We start from the raw sequence: 21,102 nt of genomic DNA on the forward strand, positions 1-21,102 counted from the left end.
CTCCAGTTTATTATTTGCTTGATATATGTTTTCTTGGAGTAGCTAACTAGGATTTTATGCATCTAGCACAGGTTGGGAAGGGGTTTAGATTCACTACTCTCCTTTCACAAGCAACACTTGAATGACCTAAGAATCATTCAAGGGGTTAATAACCATAGGTTGACTAGGACAGATACCATGTTTTAGGACTTGTGTGATTATCATATTCTCAATGAGCTTAATGACTCTTGTATGCTTTATTTTAAGTAGATACCATGCTTAGGTTGCATATTAGAGATCACGTGTTGTGTAGATACCATGCGTAATCACATGCCTTAGGAGAATCATGCATTCCTGCACCTAGATACCATAGGCTTGTATGCGATAATCTATTGTTGATGAAGCTTAAGTCAATTTCTATGCATTCATAACTTGGATAGGAAGACTAGTGATAGATTCCAAGGCTCTAAAACCTCTCAATCATTGTTTCACAACTTGTTGATTGCTGCTAGCGGTTACTTTCCAGCACTTTCTTTTCACTTTCATGTCATCATTTCAACAACAAAACCCCCCATTTCGAGTGCGTGTGTGGTTCTAGGATTCTGTCCTAGACCTTGAGTAATTAGCAAGAGGCATTGTTGAATTCGACTTTGCCTTTAGTTAGTTAGTTAGTTAGTTAGTTTCTTTGTTTTATGTTTTTCCAGCATTCTAAGTAATTTAACTTGGAACCAAGTTACCATTCTCTGTGGGATCGATCTTGTATTTACATAAGCTATGCTATGAACGGTTCGTGCACTTGCGAGAATTAAAGTTACTATTTTTAATAACTCATTTTAGTTGTTAGGAATAGTCTCAACAAATTTTTGTAAATGATTTGGTTATGTTGTTTCAAATTGTCAAATTTTAAATTTTTTGAGTGTGTCTAGTGTCTAAAAACACAGGATTTTGTGTGTTGTTCCAGACACCTATGATAAAACTTGGATTTAATACTAATATGGTTTTTCAGAAATTGTCAGTCATTGTTTAAGGTATTTGTGTGATTCTGAGTTAACTCTGTCTAGCATGCCATCCTTGAACTTATTGAGCACTTTGCCGAGTTAATCCAATTTCTTGCTACTTGAAGACGTTATGCAATTCTACTTATCTCATGATCTTGGTTTCGTACTCTAGAACTTATTTGAATATCTTTCGAGACATTATGTTGCCACACAATGCTTAGGAAGTGATTTAGGCCATGTTTGAACCGTTTGAGCCTTTCTAACCATCCCTCTACATGTATTCATCCTTAGTCAACCCATTTGAGCCTAAGTTAAGCCTTTCTTTGTGTAAACCATTTTCACCATAATGAACCTCTGTTTTCTTATCCTTACTTATTTTATGAGCAATTAAAGCTATCTTAAAAAAAGTCATAAACAATGCAAGGTTTTTGGAGCAAAAGTGAATCATTAGTGCCATAACCCAAGTGTTGAAAAGAAATAAGTTTGGGGGTTTGGTAACTAATCAAAAGAGGTAATGAAGTGTGACCAATATAGTCATGGCCCTAGGGTGCTATAAAAGAGAAGATCATGGTGATCTAGGGTAAAGAGCCACAAAATTAGGCCAAATAAACAGATATGAAGGTGCTGAAATTCTGTGGAAAATATCCTCATGTATGTGTTCCTTGCTTGTTACAAAGATTAGTAATCTCTCATGCTCTACTTATGCTTTTGTTGTGCTCGAGATATTGTTATATATCCATATCCCCTCTTTCATTCAACCACTACCCTAAGCCTCATTACAACCATTGTAAAGTCCTTTTGATCCTTGGTATTAGATGGTATTACTGTGGATAGCTGATTTGATAATGAGCTTATAGGGTTCGGAATTCTTGATTTTCTCTAAGTGTGTGCGCATGTACTTATTTGAGTTGCAGGTGTTGTTCTGATTCGACTTTCACACACTACACTTAAGGATGTCATTGTGAGCTTTGCTTACTCTTGAATCATGTGTGGAACTTAGATTGTGATTGTTGTGTTTCTTTGGAACCATATACTTCGGTGATTCTTTGAGGATATTGTTGGCAAGGCTAGCTGCTTATTTCCTATTTTCTAAATGGTGGTTTTACTTTGTTTCGCTTGAGGACTAGCAAAATCTAAGTTTGGGGGTATTTGATAAGTTTATAATTTCATACATTCGCATGCCTTCTTTACTTAATGACTTTGCTTAGTTTCTCTTTATTTTGAGTCACTTACCTCTTTTTGTTTGTTTTGTAGGTTAAGACACCAAGAGATCACATTTGATTCAATCCATGTTTGTTAAGGGCTGATTGGGATAAGAGGAATGTGAGCTTAAAGACAAACCCAATTTGAGCCACACTCCTTGTCAGTCTAGTTTAGTAGGTCATCTTGAAGGCCTCATTTCAGCAACTTACATAGGTCGAATGAGGATATATCCTTGACAGAATGTTGTTTCAATGGGTGTTTTTTATAAAATATCCAAATTTCAGCCCAATTGGATAAATCTGGAGCCCTCAGCACGTCAAAGACTCAACCAAGTTCACAGAAAAGTCATTGGTGGTTGCCATCACATTTAATGTGGCTACATCCCTAGAGCCATGTGCTACACATTAGAGCTGCCACACATGGGAGACAAATCAGCTTAGGAACTCAGAAAGATGAACAAAAGTCAAGCTTTCCATAAAGAGACCAAGAATAGTCCACCAAAGCATGTATTGGGCAATTGGAGCAGTTAGCATGTATTGGGCAGGTGGAGCGATTGGCATGTAATGGGCATTGGGCGATTGGCATTTATTAGGCGATTGAGGCGGTTGGGAGCAGCTAAGAGAGTGTGCTTTAACTGCCTCAACTACTCAACTGCCGCAACTGCCTCAACTGCCTAATAAATGCCAACTGCTCCAGCTGCCCATTGCATGCCAAGCTCCATTGCCCATTACATGCCAAGCTGCTCCAGCTGCCCATTACATGCCAACTGCTCCAGCTGCCCAATACATGCTAACTACTCCAGCTGCCCAATATATGCTTTGGTGGGACTATTCTTGGTCACTTTATAGAAAGCTTGACTTTTGTTCATCTTTCTGAGTTCCTAAGCTGATTTATGTCCCATGTGTGGCTGCTCTAATGTGTAGCACATGGCTCTAGGGATGTAGCGACATTAAATGTGATTACAGCCACCAATGACTTTTCTGTGAACTTGGTTGAGTCTTTAACGTGCTGAGGGCTCCAGATTTATCCAATTGGGATGAAATTTGGATATGTTATAAAAAACACCCATTGGAACAAGTTCTATCGAGGATGTCTCCTCATCCGACCTGTGTAAGTTTTTGAAATGAGGCCTTCAAGATGACCTACTAAACTGGACTGAGAAGGAGTGTGGCCCAAAGTGTGTTTGTCTTTAAGCTCATATTCCTCTTATCCCAATCGGCCCTTAACAAGCATAGATTGCATCAAATGTGATCTCTTGCTGTCTTAACCTACAAAACAAACAAAAAGAGGTAAGTGACTCAAAATAAAGAGAAACTAAGCAAAGTCACTAAGTAACGAAGGCATGCGAATGTATGAAATTATGAACTTATCAAATACCCCCAAACTTAGATTTTGCTAGTCCTCAGGTGAAACAAAGTAAAACTGTAATAACCCAAACCTTAATTAATATTTAACTATTAGTTTATTAAGGGAAATGACGATAATTTTGCTCTTGGAGTAAGTTATTAAAGAAAAGTTGACTTTTGACTGAAGAAGAATTTGACCATTCCACTTGCACTGCTTCGCATAGAGCGCGACGAAATGAGTCCGTAGACATGGAATGGACTCAAATCGGAGTTGTGACGAAGAAGTTATGATCAAAGGAAGTCTAGTGGCAAAATTGTAATTTTTGCAAAGCCAGTTTTTAAAGACCTGATCACTCTCTCTCCTCTCTCGCAGAACCACCTCTCTCTCTCCTCTGTTCAGGCCAACTACGACCTCCGTGGCTTCCGATGAAGATTCCGGCCACATCCGGCCGCCTACGGCCACGATTTTGGATCCCTTCTCTTCGTCTCTCTCTCCTCTACACATCTATACCAAATTGCAGCCCCAAATCTAAGGAAATTAAAGCCAAAATCCAAGCCAAAGTGAGCCCAAAAACGGGATGTTTCAAACAGTAAATTTCGGGGTATTTTCCGGTCATCTCCGGCCGCCAAAGGTCAGGTAATTGCACCTAAAGTACTCTCGTACCTTTCCTTTGTGTTATCCTTTGAAAACCCAGCGTGAATCCATTCCAATTTCTTTGATTTCGAAACTAAAATTTTCTAGGTTTTCAAGAGATAGAAAGCTTCGTTCGAGGGCTTTAGAGGTGGAATTGATCATCGAGCCAAGGTATAAAGTTACTCCCCTTGATGTGCTTAATCCGTAGGTATGATTATTGGCGCGGTTTGGAGTTTTCCGATCGCCGGAAAATTACTCAATGTACCCACCGGTGGTGGCGGCGCGTGGCGTCACGTCGGTGGGGTGCCAAGGCTGGGTTTTTGTCCTAGAATGTTCTCCACATCGTCCCGAGCACGACGGTACGCTCGGATTTCAATTTGGTTACCGTTTGAGCCTTGAACGGATTTGTACATATTGTGCGTTATCCGGGTTCAATAGCTTCGAACCGTTGGGTCGTGATCACTTTCAGATATGTTAATCTAGACCTTGCTAGAATTGTATAGGATTCGACGGATCGTGAATCGGAGTCCCGGATACTCCGAAATCGAGAACCCTAGGGTTAAGGCTTTAAGAACCGTTGATCGTGCGATTGTGACCAATCCCACCGTTCTATCGAGACCAGACTCACGGGACTTGTGTCCTAGGATTAAAGGAACGTAATGTGGGCATAGGAATAACCTCAATTTGATGCACGCACTTTTAGGAGCCGGGGGTCAAGGTTTTATTTAAATATTTATACCGAGCAGTTTTATTAATATATATTATTATGGTAATTGAATCAGGCACTCAGGCACCAGTTGACCCGCAGGAGGGACCTTCAAAAGGTCCAGCGAGCTTGGACCAGCAGTGAGTGGACTCTTTGTTTTCATAAATGAATTTATGCAATTTAGTTTCAGTATTTGATCTTGAATAATTTTAATTCAAAGAATAGTGTTTTATAAGTGAGACATGCTTTTAAATATTTTGATTTGCATGCTGCCGAGTGGAATATCCTTTAGAGATATAGGGAAAGAGAATTTTAGTTAAACATCAGATAAATGGCAGCAGAGTCCAGCCTTAACAGAAATTGATTATTTATCAGATCTTTCAAAAACTTTGCTTATTATTATTATTATTATTTTCTAAGCCACCTTAGGTACCAGATATACAGATGTTGCCTTCGGATATGATGATATCCATGGACATCCAGGTTGCCTTGGATTTTATCAATTGCCTTGGTTTAGTCAACATGCTTGGCATTGCCCCACGAGTTCTATGGTACCCGGACTCGTGTGGAAGCGAGATGCGGATCAGGTTGACCAAGGTCCCTGAATCCTGCGAGGTTGCGGCTCGGATTGACTTTTTGTCATCGAGACCTGCGAGGACGTGTCACCAATGGTGATGCGAGGGGAATTGGATATTAGGAATTGATGAAAATAAAGGGGTACACCTAGGTGGTAGTTTTAAACTGATTTCAATGCTTTTAAGAGTTTAAAAGATGACCATGAGAATGATTGGCATATATTTATGAATATATGTGTGTGCTTTGATTTCAGTACGAATATAATGAAGAGAATGATTTAGTTTTGCATAACCGTTTTTACAGTGAGGTTAGTATGTTCTTACGCATTTTCTAAACTTTGTTTATGGGTCCACTCACGTTTTTAATGTTTTGCGCCCCCAGGCTGTAGACGTTAATGAGAGCCACCACAGGCGATTCGCTTCCCGCTCTCCCTCAATTTGATGTAGGGATTCTTGGTTCACAAGTTGTTTCCTTCCTTGTAAATTGATCTATTTAGTTGCTCTGATGTTGCCCTAGAACTTATTTTACTTGGAACATACTTATTTTTGTATCTTGGCGGTTGGTGTATATATTTAAGTGCTTGTTGATAGGTGTAAATTTTGGAAGCGTTCGATTCTGAGGAGCTGCGAATTTTGTAGAAGTCAAGACTTAAGGAAGTTAAATTTTTAACAAAAAGCAACGAGGTCATTTGTGCTCGGCACCCACAGTGTCGATCATGCCTGAGGTTCGGCTCGAATTCTAAAGTGGAATTTGGTGGTCTGTCAACTTGGTATCGAGCATTAGGTTTCACTTCTGTAGACTCCGCGCCGTGCATTGCAGTTTAAGGAGTATTTATTTCTTGTGTGATAGCATGGGCCCTAAAAGTGGTGGCTTCCGTAGAGGACCGACAGTCATCCCAAGTCGAGGACAGGATCCCAAATCCGAGTAAGAGAATTCATTATCCCAGACAGTACTTAAACCGGTAGAGCTGTCGTATGGTGGAAGTCCATTAGGGCTGCACTTGCCATTTCCACTATGCCCGGAGATCCCCAATTTCCAACAGACGTTAGGGATGTTGACACAGGCTCTAGCCAGGACCAGGTAGCCTAGAGATCCCTCCTTGAGTTATGTTGATCAGGCTAAGAGGATTGGGGTCACCGATTTTGATGGTGTTGGTGATCCAGCAGTAGTCGAGGAGTGACTAAAAGGATGGAGCGAATCATGGAAGTGATGAGGGTTCCCCGAGGATCATAGAGTGGCCCTAGCCACATTCTTTTTGGTCAGAAATGTTAGACATTGGTGGAAATCAGTTAAAAGGAGATATCGGGATCCGTCGGCCATCACTTGGCAATTATTTGAGCCGTATTTGATAGTCATATTATCCTGGCTTACCAAATTTGAAAATGGAAGAGTTTCTGCAGTTGGAGCAGGAGCGATGCTTGAGTATGAGAAAAGTTCAACAAGTTGTCTAAAGTCTGCCTTCCATTAGTTGAGGACGAGAATAAGAAATGCGATTATTTACCGAGAAGGTTGAAGGCCTCCATCAGAGACATTATGATTAGTCGCGGCTGACTAATTTTGGTGATTTGGTGATGTCTGCTTTACTAATTGAGAGCAGCGGATGATGGTCAAAGCACGGGGTGAACCTCGTAGGAGACAGTTTGATATGGGTGGTCCCGGTCGGGGTCATCCAAGAGAGGTAGTTATAGCTCTGGGTCATCTAGTAGCCGTAGATTACGGAGGTTTCAGGCCGGTTTAGTTTCTAGTGGAGGTTCCAACAGTGGCAATTCTAGGAACAGCTCTGGAAGGGTGTAACCGAGGTCTTGGGAGGCAGCTACGGACAATTTCTAGTAGGGAGGTATTGCTAGAGGCGATTTGATTCTCTTGGAAATGGTTGACTTTGATGTCATTCTAGGGATGGATTAGTTGACATCATGCCTCGATGGGTGCTTCGAAAGAGGTTATTTTCCGTAGTCGGACGACTGAAGTGACATTTTGTGATAAGCGTAGAGTGCTTACATCGTGCCTCATCTCAGTTATGACGGCAAGACAATTGCTCAGAAAAGGATGTTCAGGATATTTAGTGCATGTTATTGATACCCGGGATAATGGATTGAGGTTGGAGGATATTCGGTTATGCAGGAATTCCCAAATATGTTCAGTGGATTTTGGGGTTCTGACCTCACAGAGAGATTAAGTTCACTATTGAGCTCGTTTGAGTACGAATCCTATTTCTCAAGCACCATACAAAATGACACCAGTAGAGTGAAGGGAGTTGAAGATTGATTCACGAGGCTGGTGGATAAGGGTTTCATCCGACCTAATTTTTCACCTTGGGGCGCTCCAATGTTATTTGTTAAGAAGAAGGATGGAACCATGAGGTTATGTATTGACTACAGACAGTTGAACAAGGTCATAGTGCGAAATAAGTATCCTTTGCCTCGCATTGATGATTTATTTGACCAGTTAAGGGGTGCCAATGTATTTTATAAGATCGACTTGAGGTCTGGATATCATCGAGTTACGGATTAGAGAAGGATGTGCCTAAGACAGCTTTTCGAACGAGATATGGGCACTATGAGTTCTTGGTGATGCCCTTTGGGTTAACGAATGTGCCAACTGCGTTTATGGATCTCATGGACAGGGTGTTCCGACGTTACTTGGATCACTTTGTGATTGTGTTCATAGACGACATTCTGGTGTATTCTAAGAGCCAGAAATCACACATGAAGCATTTAGAAATTGTGCTGAAGACTCTGAGGAGGAGACAATTGTATGCCAAATTCAGTAAATGTCGGTTCTAGTTGGACATAGTTAGTTTCTTGGTGATCTCTGCAGAGGGTATTTATGTTGATCCCCATAAGATTGAGGCGTAATGAACTGGCCACAACCAACGATGTTCTTGAGATCTGAGTTTCCTTAGGTTAGTGGGTACTATCGTAGCTTCGTGGAAGGGTTTTCTGCTATAGCGGCGCCTCTCACTCGTTTGACAAGGAAATGAGTGAAGTTTGAATGGTCAGATGGTTGTGAGGAGAGCTTCAATGAACTCAAGACCAAATTGACCACTGCTCCGATTTTAGCACTTTCGGATGATAGCGGGAACTTCGTTATCTACAGTGATGCATCCCAACAGGGACTTGGTTGTGTGCTAATGCAGCCTGGTAGGGTGATCGCTTATGCTTCTAGGAAACTTAAGAAGCATGAGTTGAATTACCCTGTTCATGATTTAGAGTTAGTTGCAGTGGTTTTTGCCTTGAAGATTTGGCGACACTATCTTTATGGAGAAACTTGCCGGATTTTTACGGATCACAAAAGTTTAAAGTACTTATTCACTCAGAAGGAGCTAAATTTGAGGCAAAGAAGATGGCTAGAGTTGATTAAAGATTATGATTGTACTATTGAGCATCATCCGGGAAGAGCTAATGTTGTAGCTGATGCACTCAGCAGAAAATCCTCAGGATCTATAGCTTATTTAGTTTTGCATAACCGTTTTTACAGTGGGGTTAGTATGTTTTATGTATTTTCTAAACTTTGCTTTTGGGTCCACTCACTTTTTTAATGTTTTGCGTCCCCAGGCTGTAGACGTGCATCTGAGAGCCACCACAGGCAGTTCCCGCTTCCCGCTCTCCCTCAGTTTGATGTAAGGATTCTTGGTTCATAAGTTGTTTCCTTCCTTGTAAATTGATCTGTTTAGTTGCTCTGATGTTGCCCTAGAACTTGTTTTACTGTTGGAACGTACTTATTTTTGTATACTGGCAGTTGGTGTATATATTTAAGTGCTTGTTGACAAGTGTAAATTTTGGACGTTCGATTCTGAGAGCGCGAATTTTCAGTAGAAGTCAAGACTTAAGGAAGTTAAATTTTTAACAAAAGGGAACAGAGGTCATTTGTGCTCGGCACCCACAGTGTCAATCACGCCGAGGGTTGGCTCGGATTCTAAAGTGGAATTTTGGTCGGGTCCTGTCAAAAACTACAATTTAGAAAACAGGAAATAAGCAACTAGCCTTGCAAACAATATCCTCAAAGAATCACCGAAGTATATGGTTCCAAAGAAACACAACAATCACAATCTAAGTTCCACACTTGACTCAAGAGTAAGCAAAGCTCACAATGACATCCTTAAGTGTAGTGTGTGAATGCCGAATCAAAAAAACACCTGCAACTCAAATAAGTACATGCGCACACACTTAGAGAAAAATCAAGAATTCCAAATCCCATAAGCTCATTCTCAAATAAGCTCTCCACAGTAATACCATATAATACCAAGGATCAAAAGGATTTTACAATGGTTGTAATGAGGCTTAGGGTAGTGGTTGAATAAAAGAGGGGATATGGATATATAACAATATCTCGAGCACAACAAAAGCATAAATAAGAGCATAAGAGATTACTGATCTTTGTAACAAGCAAGGAACACATACATGAGCATATTTTCCACAGAATTTCAGCACCTTCATATCTGTTTATTTGGCCTAATTTTGTGGTTCTTTACCCTAGATCACCATGATCTTCTCTTTTATAGCACCCTAGGTCATGACTACATTGGTCACACTTCATTACCTCTTTTGATTAGTTACCAAACCCCCAAACTTATTTCTTTTCAACACTTGGGTTATGGCACTAATGATTCACTTTTTCTCCAAAAACCTTGCATTGTTTATGACTCTCTTTTGAAGATAGCTTTAATTGCTCATAAAATAAGTAAGGATAAGAAAACAGAGGTTCATTATGGATGAAAATGGTTTACACAAAGAAAGGCTTAACTTAGGCTCAAATGGGTTGACTAAGGATGAATACATGTAGAGGGATGGTTAGAAAGGCTCAAATAGTTCAAACATGGCCTAAATTAGTTCCGAAGCATTGTGTGGCAACATAATGTCTCAAAAGATATTCAAATAAGTTCTAGAGTCCGAAACCAAGATCATGAGATAAGTAGAATTGCATAACGTCTTCAAGTAGCAAGAAATTGGACTAACTCGACAAAGTGCTCAATAAGTGCAAGGATGGCATGCTAGACAGAGTTAACTCAGAATCACACAAAGACCTTAAACAATGACTATCAATTTCTGAAAAACCATATTAGTATTAAATCCAAGTTTTATCATAGGTTTCTGGAACAACACACAAAATCCTGCGTTTTTAGACACTAGACACACTCAAAAAATTTAAAATTTGACAATTTGAAACAACATAACCAAATCCTTCCCCCAAAACTTAAATGAAACATTGTCCTCAATGGTTAAAGTGTAAGAACAAGCAACGCCTCATAAATGAAAGGAAAGAAGATAAGAAAAATACATAACCAAAGGTTAAAGTTCAAAAAAACTTCCCTTTGAAGCGATTAGGATGCAAGCAGGCTTCCTCGCTCATTCTATCTTCCCCTCGTCACCTTGGGGTGCCTTCCAAGAAGCGCTAAGTTTCATGTCTTCAGCCGGACATCCAAACTTTGGTGAGCTTTAAGAGAGTGGTGGAGGCTCCTTGAGTGCTTGAGACTCAATATTCGCATCAAAGTTGGCATCAAAGTAAGGTTTCAACCGATGTTTGTTCACCTTGAAGGTGCTGCCATCCTTAATATTTTGAATCTCCACTTCTGCCCTTTCTCAAACGTCTTCCTAATAATTTTCTTGTCATGATATTACTTTGTTTTCTCCTTGTAAAGCTTAGCGTTCTCATACGCTTCATGTCGCAACTCCTCCAGCTCATTGAGTTGAAGCCTCCTCTTCTCACTAGCAACTTTCATATCAAAATTGAAGGCATTGATTGCCCAATAAGCCCTGTGCTCAAGCTCCACTGGAAAGTGACAAGGTTTACCGAAAAAAAGTCTATACAGAGACATACTTATAAGGGTCTTATAAGCAGTCCTATAAGCCCACTGTGCATCATCCAAACATATGGACCAATCCTTCCTTGTGGTGTTCACTATCTTTTCAAGTATGTGTTAATCTCCCTATTGCTTATTTCAACCTGCCCACTAGTTTGAGGATGATAGGGTGTTGCCACCTTATGCGTGATTCCATATTTCTTCAAGAGTGCTGCAAAAGCTTGGTTAACAAAGTGGGAGCCACCATCACTAATGATTGCTCTAAGTGTGTCAAACCTTGTAAAAATATTTCCTTTGAGAAAACTGATCACAACCTTAGCATCAATAGTTCTAGTGGCAATGGCTTCCACCCATTTGGAAACATAATCGACAGCAACTAATATATATTCAAATACATAAGAGGTAGGAAAAGGGCCCATGAAATCAATTCCCCAAACATAAATTACCCATAAGATATTAGTGAGAGGCATCTGATTTCTAGCATGTAAATTACCCATCCGTTGGCATCTATCACATGAAGCACAAAAAGCATAAGCATCCTTAAAAAGAGTAGGCCAACAGAAACCTGATTGTAGCACTTTGTTGGCAATCTTCTTTGCTCCAAAATGGCCTCCGCATACGTGGGAGTGATAAAACTCTAGAATGCTCTTAAAATCACCTTCAGGCACATACCTTCGAATTAATTGGTCTGGGCAATGCTTGAATAGATATGGATCATCCCAAAAGTAGTATATTGCTTGCTTCCTAAGCTTGTCACGTTGGAACGTAGATAACCCTGTAGGGAGTTCATTAGTTCACAAATAGTTAACAATATCAGCAAACCAAGGCAATGGATTGAGAGAATTCAAAGCACAAATGAAGAAGAGTTGCTCATCAGGGAAGCTTTCACACAGTGACAATGAATCCTCCTCTTCATTAAATACATGCACCAATCTACTCAAGTGATCAGGCACAACATTCTCACTTCCTTTCTTATCTTTTATCTCCAAGTCAAACTCTTTCAACAAGAGAATCCATCTGATGAGTCGTGGCTTGGCATCCTTCTTGGCTAACAAGTATTTCAGTGTAAACAATAACCTTGTTAGTAATCAAATATGATTTGAACTTTTCTAAAGCAAATATGACAGCTAACAACTCCTTCTTTGTGGTGGAATAGTTGAGTTGGGCATTGTTGAAGGTTCTACTAGCATAGTAGATGGCATGTGGCTTCTTATCAACTCGTTGTCCCAAAACAGCTCCAACAGCATAATCTGAGGCGTCACACATCAATTCAAAAGGCAAGCTCCAATCCAGTGGTATAATGATTGGGGCAGTTGTGAGCATCTTCTTCAAAGCATTGAAAGCACTCTCACAGTCTTGATCAAACACAAAATCCATGTCCTTGGCTAGGAAATTGCACAAAGGCCTTGCAATCTTAGAAAAATCCTTAATGAAACGCCTATAGAAACCTGCATGGCTAAGGATTGAACGTACTTCTTTGACAGAAGTAGGTGAGGGCATAGACGCAATCAAATCAATCTTAGCTTTATCTATCTCGATTCCTTTACTGGAGATTATATGACCAAGAACTATGCCTTGGTTAACCATAAAATGACATTTTTCCCAATTAAGCACAAGGTTAGTCTGTTCACATATGGCCAACACCTTGGATAAGTTAGGCAAGCATTGATCAAAAGAATCATCAAAGACAGAGAAGTCATCCATGAATACCTCAATGAACCTTTCTACCATATCGGAGAAAATGCTCATCATGCACCTTTGAAAAGTGGCTGGGGCATTACAGAGGACCAAAAGGCATCCTCCAATAAGCGAAAGTGCCAAAGGGACATGTGAAGGTCGTCTTGTCTTGATCCTCTGGGGCTATGACGATTTGGTTGTAGCCTGAATATCCATCAAGGAAGCAATAGTGGCTATGGCCAGCTAATCTCTCAAGCATTTGATCAATGAATGGGAGAGGAAAGTGATCCTTGCTTGTTGCTGCATTGAGCTTCCTATAATCAATGCAAACTCTCTAGCTCGTGGTCATCCATGTAGGTACAAGCTCGTTTGCTTCATTCTTCACCAATGTGATACCTGACTTCTTGGGGACAACTTGCACTGGGCTCACCTATTTATTTTCAAAAATAGGGTAAATAATACCAACATCTAAAAGCTTCATTACCTCTTTCCTTACCACCTCCTTCATGTTCGGATTGAGACATCTTTGGGCATCCCTCTTAGGCATTGCATTGTCTTCCAATAATATCTTGTGCATGCACAGTGTTGGGCTTATGCCTTTGATATCTGCAATGCTCCACCCAATTGCAGTTTTGTGCTCTTTTAGAACTCTTAAAAGCTTCTTTTCATCATTTGGTCTGAGGCGTGAGGCAATGATAACAGGTAGAGTCTCATTTTCACCTAAATAAGCATATTTAAGGTGTTTTGGCAATTATTTTAATTCCAACTCTGGTGCCTGCACAATAGAAGGTAAAACCTTATGAGTAGGTGGGGGTATGAGTAGGTGGGGGTAATGATTCAAATTGGTTTGCATACCTCTTTCCAACTTCTATGTAGCTATCCATGCTGCAAACAAGCTCAAGAAGTAAAGGAGAGATCACAGCCTCTAAGCTGTCCACTTCTTCTTTCCTTTTGCTTTGTGTGATGCATGCTTCAATGGGCTCCAAATAACTCATTGGCAGTGCTTCTTTCACCATAGTATCAATTGCATCAAGATGGAAAACTTCATGCTCATCACTTGGAAACTTTGAGGCTTCAAAAACTTTGAATGCAATTGTCTCATCAAACACATTCATGGTTAATGTACCCTTTTTCACATCAATAAAAGCACCGGCAGTTGCCATGAATGACAGACCTAAAATAAGTGGTAACTGATTGTCATGAATTGGTGCTTCTTCCATTTCCAACACCAAGAAATCAGCAAAATTAGCTCTTCCACTTTCACCAAATCATCTTCTAGAATGCCCTTAGGGTACCTAATAGTTCTATCTACCAGTTGAATGCTCACAGATGTGGCTTGCAACTCACCAAGGTTAAGTTTCTCATAAACATGATATGGGATAAGATTTATAAAAGCACCATGATCAAGCAAAGCTTTTTGAAACTTAAAATCACCAACTATGCAAGGTATAGAAAACGAACTTGGATCCTTTAGCTTTGGAGATAGCTTTCTTTGTAACACTACACTTAACCTCTTCACTCAATGCAACTTGTTCATGCTCTTTCAATCTCCTCTTTTTAGTGCATAGATCCTTCAAAAAATTTGCATACTTTGGAATCTAAGCAATGGCATTAAGCAATGGGATGTTGATTTGCACCTTCTTGAATGTTTCCATTATCTCATCCAAGCCTTGATCTTTCTTTGACTTTGATAACCTGCTGGGAAAGGGTGCAATAGGTCTAAAAGCATTAGTTGAAATTGGAACTTGATTAACATTAGATGATACCTTAGGGTTTGTACTCTTTCTAGAAGGATTGAGGGACTGTTTGTTGGAAGCTGTGGGCTACCCATGTGGTGGCTGAATGATCTCCACGTTTTCTCCATCTTCTTACTCTTCATTGGCATCTCCAACCTTATTATCAACTTGTTTACCACTTCTCAATGTGTACTGCTTTAGCATGCTCTTGATGCCTTGGATTCACCTCAATTTGGCTTGGGAAAGTTCTGGATGCTCTATTTCTCATGGAGGATGCAATCTGCCCAACTTGCACTTCTAGTTTATTCACTGCATTTTGAAGATTCTGATTGGTTTGCATCTGTTGCCCCATGAAATTCTTGAACATGTCTTGCAATTCTCTCATTTGATCACCCCTTTGCTCTTGCACTTGTTGGGGAGCTTGCTGTAATTGCCTTTGTTGTGTTTGGAATCGAGGAGGTCCTTGAGATTGTTGCACATTTGAATTATTGCTCCACCTGAAATTAGGATGATTTCTCCACCCCGGATTGTACGTGTTTGAGTAAGGATCATTATTAGGATTCCTTGCTTGAAGGGCATTTGTTTGTTCTAGCATGTGCTCTGCAAAAGATTGGTCTTGAACTTCCACCTTGTTTCCCAAAGGGCCAGTCACTGCATGTTGAAACAAAGAACACATAACATCAAGTTTTGCAGCAATCTCATTATTATTACTTACCTCAGAGACCACAGCTTTCATAGGAGCTCCTCTTCCTTTATTATAGCTCCATTGTTGAGAGTTAGCACTCAAAGATTCAAAGAGAGTAAAAGCCTCATCTGCTATTTTGTTCATCAATCCTTCTCCACTTGTTGCATCTACCATCATCCTTTCGGAATCAAGCAAACCTTCATAGAAAGATTGCATTTGCATCCAACTCTCTATGTTGTGGTGTGGGCAAGAACTTACCATCTCCTTATACCTCTCCCAACATTCATGAAAAGCTTCTCCTTCCTTTCGTGTGAAACCAAGGATTTCCTTTATGATCGTGTTAGTCTTTTGAGCCGGAAAGAATTTCTGCAAAAACTTATTAGAAAGCTCATCCTAAGTATGAATTGAAGCAATAGGAAAAGAGTATAACCAAGACTTAGCTATAGCTTTTAAACTGAATGGGAATAGCCTCATCTTAATCTGATCATCATCAAGGCCTTGAATTTTGATTGTAGCACATATTTCAAAGAATTGCTTAATATGCATGTAAGGATCCTCAGTGGTATTACCATAATAAGTTGGAAGAAGATGAATCATACCACTTTTAAGCTCAAACCTGTCAATTGTGAGTTGAGGATAGACAATGCACGAAGGTTGATCGGTGACTTTGGGAATGGAAAACTCACGTAGGGGTTTTCAAGGTTGGACAACAAGCGCACCACCCCCTTCACCAATATTGTTGTTGTTTGGAATTTCCTCCATCTTGCTTGAACCTTCAGATTCGTAAATCTTAGATCAGTGCTTGAAGAACTATAATTTCTCCTCAAACCAGCACGTACAGCAGCGGTTCTTGGTGAAAGTGGCTTAGGTGAACTTTGCTCCTGGTCAGATTCGGACATACATGCACACACAAAGGAACCCAATTCAATGCCTTCAATGGAAATAGCCACTAAATAGGAAAACTGAATACTGAAAAACCAAAAAGAAACGAATAAAACAAACAAAACAAACAAAAACGAAAACACTCAAAGTAATCAAACTATAGCACCATCGTTACCGGTTCCCCGACAACGGCGCCAAAAAGTTGTTGAGATCGATCACACAATTAAGGAACTACTACGAATAAAGATTTAAAATAAAATAGTGAATGTCAAGGTACTACCACAAAAATAAGTAAATTAGAGCAGTGCAACAAATTAAGTGGGTTCACTGTATTAGACTCTTGATAGGAGTAAATAATCCATGTTAGTTATTTGGTGTCAACTTGTATAATTACTTGACTATTTTAAATAGGTTGGGCTTTTAATACTCTCCTTATTTGACTGACTAATACAATTCACACACCTCGGTTTAGATAATATATGCTTAATTATAAGGTTAGGGAAAAAGAACACACGTTCTACGTGAAAAATCAGAGATGCTATTTTTATCTTATTCTACCTAGGGTTCTTCTCCACTATCTTATCCACTAGTTGTTCTCTTCACTCTTCTCCTAGTATTCATCTCTCTCTCTCTCTCTCTCAAACTCCTCCAATAATATGCTGCTTCTCTCTTCTTATGTCTTCATCTTTTCTTTCTTTATATTTCCTGTTTTATTAAATTTTTGTGGAAATTAAGTCGTCAGTTTTTCCTTTTTGACATTTTTTTTTAAATCAAATGTTTAATTTAAGAAGCATGGAACACTGGGATTAGTTGCAAACAACTTCTCTGCTGATATCCATTTGAATGGGAATTATTATTAATTTGTACGTGTTATTGATTCTTGTTTTTCCATGTTTTTTTTTTTAAAATTGTCTTTTTTCTTTCAAGTGTTACAAATATAATGCGAACTGTTGCACATCTCTCTACTAGTACAATTTGTTGCACCTATATCTCTTATAAAGCACAATACTCTTCGAAGTTCCATTGTGAGATTGGAAACTTGAAATTTGTAGTACCCAGAATGAGTTTTCCAGCCCTCGGATGCCCTTGGAGTTACTGATTTATTGGTCACAAGTTCTTTTTTGTTAAACATGTGCTCTTGATTGCTCATTTTGTTGAGTTATAGTCTGTTAGCTGGATATCTATTGTAGTCTTTTATATTGGTTACATTATCAATTCATCATCCCCGCAACTGTCAAGTTATCAAAGAACTTTAAAAAATAGTATGATCCAATGATATTCGATGAAACACCAAACACAGTATAACTTAGTTAGATTATTTATTTGGAACAACACTAAAACGCCTTATAATATACATTATGGATAAACAATCAGTACTCTCCAAAACAGATTAATACTATCCGACATAAATTAGTCAATACAGTATGACGTACCAAACAAGCCCTGCGTATATAGGATGGTACTAAAATACAGACATGTAATATAAGTTATCCACGTATTATAATATAAGTAAATATTTATTTATACTAAAAGTAAGAAACATGAACCATGTCATCTACCCATATTATAATAATTTTTCGATCACAAGAAACGGTCAAACAAGATTTAAAGTTATAAAAAAAAATGCAAGAGATCACACAATACTTTAATTTTATTTTTTTAAACTAGTCTAAAAAACTTATTTTCCACTCCTCACTTCTAACAGTTTTTTCCTTTTTAATAGAGCAGAAAGAAAAAATAAATAAATTACAGTAAAATAGCATCAGCCATACCAACCCCAACAAAATCTAGTTTAACTATTAGCACTTTTAAATGCCAGGTACGTGGGAATAGCAGAAATGCAGAAGCCATTGAAGTTGGTTCCAGCAGAAGTTGTGTAGGCGCCCATGTTGTGGAACACAAGATAATCATTCAGCTTTAATTCAGGCAGTTTGCAGTCAGCAACAACTGTGTCCAATGAATCACAAGTCGGCCCAAAAACTGTTGATGAATATGTCACTTGATTTTGGTGAGGACTTAGAATTTGGAGCGGTGAGATTTGCATGGAGGATTTGTCATATGCTGGAAGATTAAATGACCCATAAATTCCATCACTAATCCAATACTCTCTTTTCTCTCCCCTCACTCTCTTCCCCATCACATTTGCAACCATTGTGAATGCAGTTTCAGCAAAGAACCTTCCTGGCTCAGCCATCACCGTCAGATCAGAATCTGACTGATGATCAGAAAAGTAGTCTTTGATGGCAACATTTATGGTCTCGGCTATTTCATCAAACAGTTGATTTGCTTTGAACCCACCACCAATATCAAGCACATGCATTTTGTGCATTTTTAGCTCATCAGCCACATCAAAAGCAGTTATTGCTCTGCGGTACGCTTGAGATTCAGAAGCTTTCGATCCCACGTGGAACGAAATTCCCACCACTCTTAACCCTAGTTTGTGTGCGTGCCTGAGAAGTGGTGCGACCTCCTCAGGCAACGCACCAAATTTGGCCCCGAATGAACGCCACGAGCTCTTGTCATTCGGTACAGCAATCCGAAGCAACAAGGAACATTTGGGGTGGCACCTTTTGATCTTATCAACTTCGTCCATGGAGTCGAAGGTCGCAAGATCGACCCCAACTCCAGCTGCGTACCTTAAATGGTACTCACCCTTGCATGGATTGGCATAAACAATTCTCGTGGGGCTTACGCCATGAGCAAAGACGGCCTCAATCTCGGCCTTGCTGGCGCAATCAAAGCTTGCACCAAGTGTCGCCAATGCAGCAATGAATGCAGGCTCATGGTCACACTTGACAGCAAAGAAGGGCTGAACATTGGGAAGGCAATGGCTTCATTTTTCCAAGAGGCTGACAAGAACCCCCAAATCTAGAACGTAAAACGGTTCATGTTCGTCTCGTTTGTTGATGATGGATCTGATGTGGGTGGTAAGTTGGTGCCTAGGTATGTCAGCTGGAACATGCTCATAACCTTTCACTTGGCTTGCAGCCAACTTGACTTGGAGGCTGCTAAAGGTGGTAAGGCCTGGAATGCTAGGATGGATCAATGCCATGGGAAAATGTGTTTAATCTGTTTGTGGAAGCTAGAGATTGATCTCTAACTATTTGTGAAGTTTGAGAGAGCAGTTTAATATCGGTAATCTTTTTAAATAGATAATTTCATCAGAATGGGCATGACCGACCAACCATGTCTCATCTTTCGCAGTAAAATTAAAACTCTATCCAATGCCACCGGGTCTAGTCATTATTGCCTGTATTAAAAAAAAACCTATCTAATAACTAAAGCATCTCTCTAATTCAATGAAAAGCACGTGGTTGATAACCAGTCAAGTATGAACAGAGGAAACGAAGAAGAAAACTTAAAAAAGGTTCTGGAATTCTTTTCATTGATTCTCTCTATTATTCCATACAATATTAGCTGACTCAACATTTATAGAGTTTTGGGTTTTGCAGAATACATGAGCTGTCAAAGACTTAAGCTCTAAGCTAATAACAAGCTCACTTAACTAATTGACAGCTGGCACACCAGCTTCAAACTACTTGGCTAAACTTAATATAACTCTAACATCCCCCGTCAAGCTAAGCTGGCGGGCCCAGCTTTAGATTGGAGCAGTGTTGCAAAAAGGCTGGACTGTGAAGCCCCTTGGTGAGCACATCAGCCACCTGTTCTTGTGTAGGCACATATTGAACATGAATGTCCCCTCCCTGAACCCCTTCACGAACAAAATGAAAATCGGTGTCTAAATGTTTGATCCTGGAATGAAAAACAGGATTTGAACTTAAGGCAAGAGCAGACAAATTATCACAATGCAAGAGAAGAGGGGCTGCAAGAAAGAAATGCATATCCTTAAGAATCTGTCGTATCCACGAAACCTCAGAGGCAGAATGAGCTAAAGCCTTATACTCGACTTCTGTAGAACTTCTTGAAACAGAAGTTTGCTTTTTAGATTGCCATGAGATGGGATTGTTCCCAAGATAAACCACATAACCAGTGGTTGAGCGCCTGGTATTAGGATCTCCTGCCCAATCTGAATCACTATAGACCAGCAATTGCATATCACTTGAAGTGTATATCGGAGAATACGTTTGACTGCACCAAAATGAATATCTGTAGGAGCTGTCATAAACTGGCTTACAGAATTGACAGCATAGGCGATATCAGGCCTAGTGAAAGTGAGATACTGAAGAGCCCCCACGAGACTTCGATAAGTGGTAGGATCTTGGAGAGAAACACCTTCATCCTTAAGAAACTGCTGATGAGGTTTGGCTGGTGTTGAACATGGTTTACACTCAACCATGGCTGCCTTCTTGAGAAGATCTTGAAGATATTTAGCCTGGTTGACAAAAATATCACCATTCGAAAGATATGAAATCTCCAATCCAAGAAAATAAGTAAGTTTGCCCATGTCTTTCATATCAAAAGCTTCACCCAGATCTGTAATAATAGATTGAACTAATGTAGAGGAGGAACCAGTGACGATAATGTCATCCACATAAAGAAGGAGAAGAACTATGTCAGTGCCTGTATGCTTAACAAATAGACTTGGATCAAAATGAGATAGAGTGAAACCCAAAGTAGGAAGATAACTGGTGAACTTAGCATTCCAAGCTCGAGGAGCTTGTTTAAGACCATACAAGGACTTGAGTAACTTGCAGACATGAGAAGGATGTATAGCATCTTCAAAGCCTTGAGGCTGCTTCATATATACTTCTTCTTGAAGATCACCATGTAAAAAAGCATTTTTGACGTCTAATTGACGCAACTCCCAATGATTTGCTGCAGCAAGAGCTAACACCAATCTGACTATGGTATGGCGAACCACAAGGCTGAAAGTCTCATCGTAATCCAACCCTTGTTTCTGACTAAAACCCTGAGCAACC

The 21,102-nt window shown here is 39.7% G+C and overlaps 1 long non-coding RNA gene, 1 other non-coding gene and 1 pseudogene across 3 annotated transcripts; 2 read left to right on the top strand and 1 right to left on the bottom strand.

Moving 5' to 3' along the window:
• The first annotated feature begins 3,791 nt into the window (after positions 1-3,791).
• On the top strand, positions 3,792-9,218 carry LOC103336130 (uncharacterized). Its single transcript, XR_016127976.1, has 3 exons — positions 3,792-4,163; positions 4,269-4,331; positions 8,997-9,218. It is a non-coding gene; the product is annotated as an uncharacterized LOC103336130 (long non-coding RNA).
• A 6,354-nt stretch (positions 9,219-15,572) lies between these two features.
• On the top strand, positions 15,573-15,679 carry LOC148915772 (small nucleolar RNA R71). The gene has a single exon (XR_016128369.1). It is a non-coding gene; the product is annotated as a small nucleolar RNA R71 (small nucleolar RNA).
• A 2,155-nt stretch (positions 15,680-17,834) lies between these two features.
• On the bottom strand, positions 17,835-19,590 carry LOC103336129 (ornithine decarboxylase-like; annotated as a pseudogene). The gene has a single exon (XR_016127988.1). The product of XR_016127988.1 is annotated as an ornithine decarboxylase-like (transcript).
• Positions 19,591-21,102: the final 1,512 nt, after the last annotated feature.

The sequence above is a fragment of the Prunus mume genome, linkage group LG6 (assembly GCF_029339155.1).
Source record: "Prunus mume cultivar Tortuosa linkage group LG6, ASM2933915v1, whole genome shotgun sequence".
NCBI classification, from domain to species: Eukaryota; Viridiplantae; Streptophyta; class Magnoliopsida; order Rosales; family Rosaceae; genus Prunus; species Prunus mume.